We start from the raw sequence: 12,487 nt of genomic DNA, 5'->3' as shown, positions 1-12,487 counted from the left end.
GGGTCCTGCAGGGATCAGTTCTGGGGCCAGTTCTGTTCAATATCTTCATCGGTGATTTAGATAATGGCTTAGAGAGTACACTTATAACGTTTTTGGACGATACCAAGCTGGAAGGAGTTGCAAGTGTTTTGGAGGATAGGATTAAAATTCAAAATGATCTGGACAAACTGGAAAAATGGTCTGAAGTAAATAGGATGAAATTCAATAAGGACAAATGCAAAGTGTACTCACTCCATTTAGGAAGGAACAATCAGTTGCACACATACAAAATGGGAAATGACTGCCTAGGAAGGAGTACTGCGGAAAGGGATCTGGGGGTTATAGTGGATCACAACCTAAATAAGAGTCAACAGTGCAACACTGTTGCAAAAAATAAAATAAAAGAAGCAAACATCCTCTTGGGATGTATTAGAAGGAGTGTTGTAAGCAAGACACAAGAAGTAATTCTTCTGCTCTACTCTGTGCTGATTAGGCCTCAACTGGAGTATTGTGTCCAGTTCTGGGCGCAACATTTCAGGAAAGGTGGACAAATTGGAGAAAGTCCAAAGAAGAGCAACAAAAATGATTACAGGTCTAGAAAACATGACCTATGGAGGAAGATTGAAAAAATTGGGTTTGTTTAGTCTGGAAAAGAGAAGACCGAGAGAGACATAACAGTTTTCAAGTACATAAAAGGTTGTTACAAAGAGGAGGGAGAAAAATTGTTCTTCTTAACCTCTGAGGATAGGACAAGAAGCAATGGGCTTAAACTGCAGCAAGGGTGGTTTAGATTGGACATTAGGAAAAACTTCCCACTGTCAGAGTGGTTAAACACTGGAATAAATTGCCGAGGGAGGTTGTGGCATCTCTTCATCATTGGAGATTTTTAAGAGCTGGTTAGACAAACACCTGTCAGGGATGGTCTAGCTCAGTGGTTCCCAAACTTGTTCTGCCGTTTGTGCAGGGAAAGCCTCTGGCGGTCCCGGCCGGTTTGTGTACCTGCCGCGTCCGATCGCGGCTCCCAGTGGCCGTGGTTCGCTGCTCCAAGCCAATGGGAGCTGCTGGAAGCGGCGGCCAATACACAAACCGGCCCGGACTGCCAAGGGCTTTCCCTGCACAAGCGGTCTAGCTAATACTTAGTCCTGCCTTGAGTGCAGGGGACTGGACTAGATGACCTCTTGAGGCCCCGTCCAGTCCTATGATTCTATGATTTACAAAGAAAGGCTCAGTAAAGCAAAATAACTTAGCTGCAACACATACACATTTTTATTTTACTGCTGTAGTTATGTAAAGAGTGTTTGGCAGAATATTCTCTTACAGTAGGAATATTTTTTTTATATGTGATAATTATTTTTTAAATGATCAGTCTATAAATAAAGCTTGAATGGAAAAAAAAAAACCCAGCTATAACATGGTTGTTTGCTAACTGAACAAATGCTTCCCTATAAACTTGCATAAACAACTCCATCCTTGAAGGGCCAGGTTTCTGGTTTATGTAATACATTTGGAACCAATATTCCAGAAAGGAGATGGGGAGGGCTATGAATATTGTCACCCTTAAAACAGACACAGTACAGAGATAAGAGATTCAAGAGTTCCTTAAAATTCCACTTTGAAAGAATGAGAGTTCTCATGTTTTGAATGTCACCTCCTGTTTAATAGTCTGGAAGAATGTGTAATTCCATGGGCAAGTTAATTATAGAAAGGCAAGGGGGGGGGTCATTTGATTCGTAAAAAATCTACATAAGAATGGCCATATTGGGTCAGACCAATGGTCCATTTATCCTAATATCCTGTCTTCCAACAGTGGTCAGTCCCAGATGGTTCATAGGGAATGAACAGAACAGGGCAATTATTGAGTGATCCATCCCGCCATACAGTCCCAGTTTCTGGCAGTCAGAGGTTTAGAGACATGCAGAGCATGGGGTTGCATCCCTGACCATCTTGGCTATTAGCCATTGATGGACCTATCCTCCATGAATTTATCTAATTCTGAAACCAGTTATACTTTTGGCCTTCACAGCATCCGCTGGCAACAAGTTCCACAGGTTGACTGCATGCTGTGTGAAGAAATACTTCCTTATGTTAGTTTAAACTACAGAACTATAATTCAAGGGTGTCACCCTCTGCAGCTTGACAGGGGGGACTTGCTGCCCTCATGGCTCCCAGCTCCAGGTTCTCTGGTTGGTGGAAATTTTGATAATACAGAGTCATCGGAAATGGATCGAGTTAGGACTTTTGACTGATGCACTTCTCCCACAAACACAATGGTACCAAATACGACACACCGACGAAGTGGGTATTCACCCACGAAAGCTCATGCTCCAATATGTCTGTTAGTCTATAAGGTGCCACAGAACTCTTTGCTGCTTTTACAGATTACTGCAAGTGGAAGGAGAGCCTTGGGTTGATTTGCCATCATTGGCAAAGAAGAAGCAGTTCAGTGGTACTGACTATCAGTTTTGTTTATTATGCCAAAAGAGGTGTAAAGAGGCATTGGTTAAGATGTCAGCATCCAGCCAGAAATTACTCGAATTCATCTGCAAATGGGATGTGGACCTAGGGGATTTTGTACAGTGACACAATATTATGAACCAAATTCTAGTGAGGAAGCACACACACGAACACTTGTTGCCCTTCGAAAATGCTTCCTAGATGTCTTATTTGAAAAGCACACTGATGTGTTTGAAGTCATTTCCCAGGGCCACATATCCAGTGTTCATTCAGCTCTCAATGGCCTATTGCACATGATGGAGAGCTGCCATTTTACAGAATGGATCAAGTAATTTGATAAGATTGAATCAGCGATGAAGCCAATTTTGGGGATGGTGCAGCGATTCATAAAGATGGTTGAGTCTTTGCTACCCTTTATTTTATCTGTTAGGACTGCTATTTGAAATTTGCATCTCGCTGCACTGGAAGACTTTTTGAAATACCTTTTTTGCTTTTGATTTAACCAGCTATTCTGCGATGATTGGCTGGTACCTCGCGGAAATAAAACATGTAGAAAAGTCTGACCCTGACATACAGGAGGAATTTTGAAAAGGAAGTTGGATTGTTAAAAGGTTGCTAGCTCCCTTCTGTGCATTTGGTTCAGAGGAAGCTCTAGAACACAAAACAGAGCAGTGAAAGTCGTTGTGGGGTTGGTGGGCATAACGCAGCCTCTAAATGCTCTTTCTTGGTTTTTCCGGACAACCCCAAAACTGTTTGTTGCTTACAAAACTACAGTTTGCTGTGAGAATGTATTACTTGAATGAGGTTACGGGATTTAAAAAAAAAAATTCTTCTTCTTTGTATGGCAGGAGGAAGGGAAATGAGTGAGAGTTTACAAATAATACTAGTTTAGCCCTTGCAGTGGCTGGCTGCCTGTTCCCTTTGAAAATTCCATTTTCAACCCCAAAAAACACAATTTTTTTCTATTCAAAAAACTTTTTTTTCCCTCCAACCAGTTCTAAAGCTGGTTGGAGTTTGTTGATGATAATCAAAAACTTTTAACAAAAAAGTAACTTGTTCCTGGTCCCCCCCAAAAGAAAGAGTTACATTTAGTACTGTTTTATTGGCTACTTCCAAGGAGATGGGTATGGAACAAAAGGGGCATAGCCTCAGGCGTGCTGGAACAATTTGTATAGTGGGGGTGCCGAGAGCCATTGAACCAAATTGTAAACCCTGTATATGATGGAAACCACTTCAAGCCAGCAGCACCCCCCACACTCTTAGTTCCAGCACCTATGCATAAGGCTACAATTTAGTCATGGGTATTTTTAGTAAAAGTCATAGACAGGTTATGGGCAATAAACAAAAATTCATGGCCCCATGACCTGTCCATGACTTATACTATAAATACTCCTTACTTATTCGAACTGCTGGGAGGTGCACCCTGGGGGTTCTGCAGCTGGGGGAGGATTTGGAAGGCCTCCCAGGGACTGCCAGCAGCGGCTGCCCAGGGACCGTCAGCAGTGGCTGCTCTGGCCACCCCAGGGACAGCTGCTTGGTGGTCCTGGGGCCAGCTGCCAGGGGCCGCCCGAGCAGAGGCCGGAGCGGTTGGCTGCGGGGCTGCCTGGCTGCAGAACCGGTCCAACAGCAGCAGGTACAGCTGTCCCTGGGGCCACCTGAGCATCGACCCAGGAGTTAGCCACTTGGTGGCCATGGGGTCAGCCACACTGGCCGCTGCAGAAGTCACGGAGGTCTCGGAAAGTCACGGAATCCATGACTTCTGCAGCCTCCGTGACAGACACAGGTGGAGCCCTACCTGTGAATGGCCTAGATGGCGCTATGAGACGCTGATCCTGGGCTTCATCTCTGGCTCTTCAGGGCCATTTACAGCTGGCATTTATTGGCTCTTTTTGTTAATGTGTGAGGGCAAGAAAGGGTTAATTATTTGCAAGGGGAAGATTTTCTCTGCTGTGTTTTCAGGCACATAATGTGATAGTATCTGGTCTGGTACTGGTGGAAGCCTGTTTATGGCTTTTTGATGACAGACTGCATGGAGAGTTAGGGAACTCAGAGGCTGAGTATACTCCAGTCCAGAGAACATATGGATGTCAGCAGAGTGACTCCATATTCACACTGGTGGCAGAATGTGGCCTTTACAGTCTTGGCTCTGCTCTGATGGGCTGAATTTTTGTTGGTTAATTTTAAGCTTCCTTTGAGTCATTTGTGTGGTTTCTGGCTGAATTCTGAGGTTTGTTGTTCCCCTCCGTGGAAAAATGGATCATCATGATGTTCTCCTGGATATAGATACTTATCGCATTATCATAGGAATTTAATTAATTAATTTTGCTCCCCATCAGATCTATGAGAGTCTGGAGCCTTTAGAAAATGTGTATTACGTAATATGCAATATGTCAGTGCTGTCAAACATCCAGTATTGTCAATGACACACCCAGTTTCAGAAGCATCTGAGATTATTTTTACCATCTTTTTTAAAAGAATGAAGGGTTTCTACCACTTAGAGCTGGTAAGGAATCCAGTATCCTTTTAAGTGTGAAAGGAATGTAGTGCCATTTTAGACAACATACGTCTACACGGGCACTTTTGTCGCTAAAACTTTTGTGGCTCAGGGGTATGAAAAAACAAACGTTTTCGCGACGAAAAGCTCCAATGTGGACAGCACTTCGTCAACGGGAGCACGGGCAGTGACGAAAAGCACCAGTGTGGACAGCACTTCATCGGTGGGAGCTGCGCTCCCGTTGATGAAGCTACTGCCCTTTGTTGGAGATGGTTTTATTTTGTTGATGAAAGAGCTCTCCCAGCGATAAAGATCGGCCACACAATGCTCCTTCAATGGCACGGCTGCAGCAGCACAGCTGCATCACTGTAAGGTGCGCTGTATAGACATAGCTGGGAGCTGTGAACTGTCCTTATGCATCTCAATGAAGTGTTAACTCTTAATCCTGATAATGGCATGTTATGGGTCAGATTTCTGTATCATTTAGGTGTGTAGTTGTCTCTCAGGTAACTTGTGCACACAGTTAGCTGATTTGCATCCAAAATGCTAACTGCATATGGAAACAGATAAGTAAGAAGCAAAAAAAAAAAAAAAAAGCACTGGCCCTAAAAATGCCTCACACCATTTTCCTCCCATTAAGTGACGATGAATGCAATGATAATGTCACTATCTGAGGTCGTATTCCTGAAATTTTCCTTGCCTAGGCAGTACTCATTGAAGGATTGGGACCTAAAAGATTAGTTACTACACAAAGGCCATATTCTGCTGTTGATCTGTGTGCCAAACATCTGTTAACTGCAGTGGGAGACAGTTAGTGGAGGGAGGGAATTATATAGCCTTAATTTTGTAGCACTGGTACCTGGTCTGAAATGATAAATGTCACTACAGAATGAATTTGACACCCATTTCATATGTAGTAGGTAAAGTAGTGCAGTGGGAGTGGATCTGTTGTTCTGAGTAGTCCTGCTGGCTATCTCTACATGTATACAGCCATTTTTCTTTCTAAAAACTTGATGTATGTCTTGATACATTAATCCTTCTACTTGTAGTAAAACATATGACTAAAATATTGTTTTGACTTGCATCACAATAGCTGACTTTGAAATGCATACCAGCTGCTCAACCTATTTTTTTATAGATCATCCAGTTTTCTATTAAATGAGAACTGCAAGCATTTAGAGAAATGGATTCAAAGCATGTTTAATTTCACTATAGCTCCTGCATGTATGTTTCTTGCTGCAATTCTGTTGTGTAACTTGTTACATTAATAGTCACTAGTGAATTACTACAAGCAGCCTTATGTCTCTTATAGAAATATTAAAATAAGGGAATTAGTTTTCCTCCTTCCACCTATAGAATACCACACTCCCCGTGTGCTATATGTGGCCCTGATTCAGTTCACAGTGATACCAGTATGTCCTGAATTAATGCACTCTTAAAATGGAGAAATATAATGTAATTCTGAATCATAAAGGTGACTGTGATTTCTCTGTGTTATCCATTATTTTTAACTATGCGCATGGCAAGGTAGATGTCACCCTAGTACAGGGGTCGGCAACCTTTCAGAAGTGGTGTGCCGAGACTTCATTTATTCACTCTAATTTAAGGTTTCGCGTGCCAGTAATACATTTTAACGTTTTTAGAAGGTCTCTTTCTATCAGTCTAAAATATATAACTAAACTATTGTATGTAAAGTAAAGAAGGGTTTGTAAAATGTTTAAGAAGCTTAATTTAAAATTAAATTAAAATGCAGAGCCCCTGGACTGGTGGCCAGGACCTGGGCAGTGCGAGTGCCACTGAAAATCAGCTTGCGTGCCGCCTTCGGCACACATGCCATAGGTTGCCTACCTCTCCCCTAGTATTACCTGGCTCTACTGGCCAAAAAGAAAAAGTACCCACTCAGAGAGACATAGCCCACAACAAGGCATGGTGTGCATGTGAGTATAAAGCCAGAATTAAGGTTGTCCTGTGGAAAAAAATGTGATCATGTAATCAGAGAGTCTATCATAATGCATATGCATTAGGTGGCTGAATTAAGATTGCACCTGCAATCTTGTTCTGGCATTTCCTACCTTCTGAGTGCTTGAGTTTGCAAGCTTGATGTTCTGTAAATGTAATTTTTTGTTGTATATAATTTTACATAAAAGCAGCATTGTGTTTGAAGTAAATGAAGGATCTCAGAGTGCATCACTAGCTTAGCAAACCGATATATTTATAGATCACTTCTCCGATGTCCATCAAATCACAGGTCTCCTCAGCAATTCAGGCTACTCCATCACTATTATTATGTTCATAATAGAAAAGGTGAGGTCCTGCTCTGAAAAATGACTGTAAATGTCCTATGGAATGGTTCCCTATTTATTGCTTCTTGGTGACTTTCAAAGAAAATGTATTCCATTTAAAAGGAGATGACTTTTTTTTTTTTAAAGCCTGCTCTCCACACACTCTGAAAGTCAGGCTGAGATCTTTCTGGCTCAGGAACTGCCAACAACAACGATTCTACAGTCAGAGCTTATTTGACAATTTTCTAGTTAATGCAGGCAGCAGAACAGTATCCAACTCTGTCATATTTGAGCTCTATTGGCCCTGCAGGGCTACTGGAGGTAAAAAGGAATACAGCTTTTTAGCTACTACAAATAAACAGAGATGTTTTATATAGACACACAGAGCAGATCTATGTCAACAGGGTCATTTTTACCTAGCCACAGTTTGAAATAGAACTGCAGTTTAAATTTTAGCTCGCAGGCATCTTGATCAAGTTAAGTAAAATATTTGCAAGGCTTCTGTGCAGGACTGTAGTGGGGGAAAAGATTTTACTCGTCCACTACTGAGCTTCAAAGGGGCCTGCTAATTTAGCTGTCTATATATTTTGCAAACTAGGATTGAAGATTTTCACATGCCGTACAATCACAACACTACACAGCCGTAACCGGCATGGAGTGTAATCAAAACAGCCTACAGACAGAAGTGAAAAATACAATATCCCGTTGAAGCCGAAAGGTAATTTAAGAAGCCGGAATGCAATGGTCCAAGTTGGAAACTGGCCATAACTCTTGTGAAAAATTGCAACGCGATCTTAATTGCTCACAGGTGAGACGGTGTTCGGTTTTGTGTCCCAGCAGAACGACCTTGCTTCCAGCAGCAAACACCATGTGTCATGACAGTGTCACACACTGTAGCTTCGTTGCAGCCTCAGCGAGGAATTAACCTGAACCAGGGAAGATAGGATTTGCATGCACGATCTCTTTAACTAACTGGGGTCTGGAGGGAGCGCTCTTTGCTTTCAGCAAGGGTTTGACGGGGGGGGATCGTGTTCACGGCTGACGGGCACGAATTGCAGCTAACCGGTCTAACAGAAAAAAGCAGAGCGTGCGACCACCCTGCCCCGCAAGCGGGCTGCTGGGGCTGGAGTAGTTCAGTTCAGCCAGGACGCGATCCCGACCCTGGAGGGGATAGGAACAGTTTAGCAGCCTGGCTTGTGCTGCCTCATGTCTTTGCAGCCGGCCGCGTGGGGAGAAGCCCGCTCTGCTCCCGGGGGAAGAGCTGGTTGCTGGAAGTTAGCTGGGGAAGGGGAGGAGAGTATTGCACGGGGGTAGAAAGGCTGGGCCGGCGGAGCAGCCTGTAACCTAGCAGCATCGGGCTGCTAGCTCCAGCGGTAAATCGGCTCGCACTTCTCGCCGGGATGGGAAACACCCGGCTGTCCTGCCCTGTGGCCCCCGGCGGAGCCTGAAGCGGTTCTGGGATGGGCCCGCCCAGCACAGCAGCAACAGGAAGAGCGGCTCTGAAGTAGCCACCGGCGCTTTGGAAACGGCTTCCCTCCGGCTGCCCCCCAGCTGCCAAGGAACCGCCCCCCGCAAGCCCGACCCTCGGCCCCGCCGGTGCCCGCCGAGCGCCCCCCGGGGAGGTGCCGCTGATCGCGCTGCCTGGCCGCGGCGCGGTGCAAACGGCAGCGCTGCGGGAGCAGAGCGCTCCGGTCTTTCCAGCGGCTCCTCGCCCAGGCATGTGGTTCAGCCCTGTGGAAACGCGGCCAGCCGAGCCGAGCCGCTCCGGGAGCCGGGCGGGAGGGTAAAGAAGCCCGTCTGAGCAGCGCGTCCCGGGGGGCCGTCGCCGCCGCTGCTGGAGCGATCTCCTGTCGCTGCTCCGGGGCCGCTCGGCTCGGCCGCCAGCAGGTGATTACACTAATGAGCGGCCTCAGGGGATTGCGGACCCAGCCTGGCGGGGATTAACCCGGAGACGCCAGCTGCTCCGCAGAGCGATTTCAAGGAAGCGGCGGAGAAAAGGGAAACCATGAAGGTGAATTAAAAGCCAAGAGGTAGGAGTCCTGGTGTGAGTGTCCGGGGGCTGTGAGCAGGGGGGGTCTCAAAGAGGGCTGGGTTGAATGTCAGTGGAGGCGGAATTAAGATCCCGATTACAACCCCAGTGCCGAAGCAGCCCTAATTTTGAAAGCAAAAGAGGCACACACCGAATTCTGCCGATGAATGTTTGTTTGGTTTCTGGTTGCGGGGATAGAGTCCTCTTTGCCAGCTCCACAGACCGTTCGCTTTGGGGTTGGTACTGGCTTTGTATACTGCACCTTAGCCGGACCACTTGTGTGAGGAATTAGGGTAACCTGCGTTGTGGTACCGTAGGCAGTTCATCTGCAGTGGAGGAGTCAATCTTAATTCCTCTGCTGCCTTGAATCGGCTCTGTCTGAAGCTACATTTAAACTCAAAAAGTACAGTGCAAAGGTGAAAAATCAGTAGTGACCAGAACAGTTGTAATGCCATGACATCTGGGAGCTGACACCTTCCTGTCAGTGTTTCCCTTTCATCTAGGCTATATTTTTGGAGATTAGGGTGGAGCTGGATTAGACGTTGGGCAAAAACTTTGTTTATGATCTCACATGAGGTTATGATTTCCTGTGGGGACAGAACTCTGCCCAAAACCACTAAACAGTTCCTTTGGAGAAAACCTTTACAACTAAAGACACACAATGTTTTCCTGTTGGACACACACATTCCAGATTTTAAAATGAAAGCGTTCTTAAAGATTAGTATAGAAGAATCTCCCAAATGAAGTTTCACTGTAAAAGTTTCTAATAAAGAAATAATTTCCTCCTGCATTTCAATTTGGGCAAAAATATAGATTTATTGTTATTTCCAAAAGCATATAATCATCTGTAAGTTTCAGTACCCAAAACATGGTGGCTTTTTTGATAACTAAAATGCCTGTTTGTATTTGTGGATTTTGTATATGCAACGGACAGGGATAGTTAATTTTTATTTATTAAGATTTATTATATATTCATACAAATTCAAGGCATCTGCTCAGCCCTATATTTTGGCAGAACCCTCTTTTGCAGTGGAACTGGAGGGACATTATAAGTGAAACTAATAAGTAAAATATGTTTTAGAAATAAAATACAGATGGGGAGCATCTAAGTGTTGTATTGCACAACAGCGTGCTCTGTGTGTGTGCCATTCATCTCTTATAACTCTAGGTTTTGTGAATGTGTCTGCAGTCTTGAGTTGTATTTTGAACTGTTCTGGAAAAGTCACTTAGTGTACAAACTATTAATATACATAGCACGCTGATGAAACAGGCTAGCTAGCATCTCTGCTGGTACTGTTCTGGCTAATGGTGCCTCTCATCCTAAAACACTTATGAAAAGTGTGTTTCCCTTTTTATAACAAGTTTTCTTTTGAAAATATAAATTGTTATATAAGAATGGCCTTAGAGCTATTCAGCTAGGCTGTGTCCCACTCTTCCAGAACAGTCTGCCATCAAACCCATGACTTTTGCATCCCACATCTATCCTCGATTTCCGGTTTGCATTTCCATCTGACTGGTGCTAACAGATCATCACAACAGAGACCGGATGTCGTAACTACCCTCCCTTTTCTTCCATGATGGGAAGTTTCTCTTTGGCTCCACTATCTGGCTTAAAAGGGATTTGCCTCTGCCTTTAAGAAGCGGCTGTAGACAGACAGGAGAGAGCTGGGTGGCATTAGTCAAGTGCAGGTGAGGAAGGAGGTAGATAGAACCCTGAACACGTTCCTTCACAGAGATTTGCGAAGATAGGAGCAGTCTTGCACATAACACATCTCTTAACAATCTTGTGGTCTTTATAGCAAATTCTGCTATTGGAAGTGCACGTAGCTCCTGTTGGCTATTTCATGGGAGCTGTGCCTCCATTCGAATATTGAATAGCCTTTAGGAAGAGAGGAGAATTTGCCTCTCTATTCTTTCATCCGTGGACACACAAGGGAGCCCTTTTGATTAGCCTAAGCACATCCGTTGTGATAAGTGGCGAAGCTTGGCTTGCATCCCTGCTTCTAGACTTCAGTTGCATTCTTAGAGCCTATTACTACAACGGATCTTCAAATCAGTTTTACATGGCAAGAGGAACTCTGCACCTTCAGGATCAGAGCATGAGTCACTTGCTCTACTCCTTATGCCAAAGAAAAGACTCTTAAAGTAGAGGATAAATTATACTATGGTGTTGAGAATCATGAGTTAGTGTTTCATTCTTTACACGGATCTGTCAGAATGGTTAGTCCTCCAATCTGTCTCAGTGCTTTATTCATTCATACAATGTGTTTAATTATATTTCTTTTATTTAGTGATTTCTCTGCAGTCAGACAAGCGTGTTGCCTGCAGATTATTAATCCACTAGAAATGTGGCAGTGTACCAGGATCTTGCTGTGTTTTAACAGACTGCATACCTATGCGTGGACTTTTGAATATGAGCAGAGAGAATCCCATTCTTTTGTCTGCATATGGTAGCTAAATGATCATTTTATTGTGAACTTCAAATGTATACCGTATTCCTTGACAAAGGAACTTCTTCTCAATGTGGTAAGAATAGAACCGTTTTTTTTTTAACCATTTTGTGGAATTGGATTATCAGGGAACCCTAGGATGACAGATATTTCTCTCCCCATTCAGCAAGTCCCAAAACCACCCCAAGTGAAGCAGGTTTGGATGTGCATATGTTGTTGTTTATGATCTCCTACCAGGTGTGAAGAAGTTTGTTCTGATATTTGCCAGGGGCCTATATGACCCTGGGTCAGCCCTGTGTGGGGGAAAATAATAACTCCATATGGTATGTGAAATAGCAAAACCATCAGCTCCAATGCACACTCCGTGGATGCATGTACTATGTTCTAATGTCCTCACAAACAGACATGCTTCTGTAGAAGCCATTTAACACTTTATCCCATTACCAACTACTAATGTTAATATTAACAAATGACATTGGCTTTGAATAAGTACTAATAGAGGCAGCATGGTCTAATGAATTGAGCCAAGAACTCCTTTGTAATAATCCTCACTCTGCCACTGACTTACTGTTTGACCTTAGGTTAGTCTGTTAAAAATATGGTTTTTGCAATAAAGCAACTATGTAAAAGTGAGTTTTCTTCTCCACAGATCTGCTTTATGTGTGATCTAAGTCATATCTCTTATTTCATTGACAAAATATGTTTTTACTACATTTTCACCTATGAAGACCACAGAACCAATTACAGCCATGGAAGACTCAGCTGAATTCTTTCCTGGCTCATGCACCATCAAGAGAAA

General features: G+C 43.8%; 1 protein-coding gene across 4 annotated transcripts in view; it reads left to right on the top strand.

The window, feature by feature from the left end:
- PDZD2 (PDZ domain containing 2) overlaps positions 1-12,487 on the top strand; it is a 192,957-nt gene that overhangs the window by 24,942 nt on the left and 155,528 nt on the right. Inside the window, exon 1 of one of the 4 annotated variants that reach the window (XM_034773802.1) lies at positions 8,527-9,239. The exons of the other annotated variants lie outside the window; for them this stretch is intronic. The gene's annotated coding sequence lies outside the window, so the exon portion shown is untranslated. Of the gene's footprint in view, positions 1-8,526; positions 9,240-12,487 lie in introns of those variants that run through there. 4 annotated transcript variants of the gene reach the window in all.

This window comes from Trachemys scripta, chromosome 6 (assembly GCF_013100865.1).
Source record: "Trachemys scripta elegans isolate TJP31775 chromosome 6, CAS_Tse_1.0, whole genome shotgun sequence".
NCBI lineage: Eukaryota > Metazoa > Chordata > Testudines > Emydidae > Trachemys > Trachemys scripta.
The sequence above is the reverse complement of the archived record's forward strand: the minus strand, read 5'-3'. Positions and strand labels throughout refer to the sequence as shown.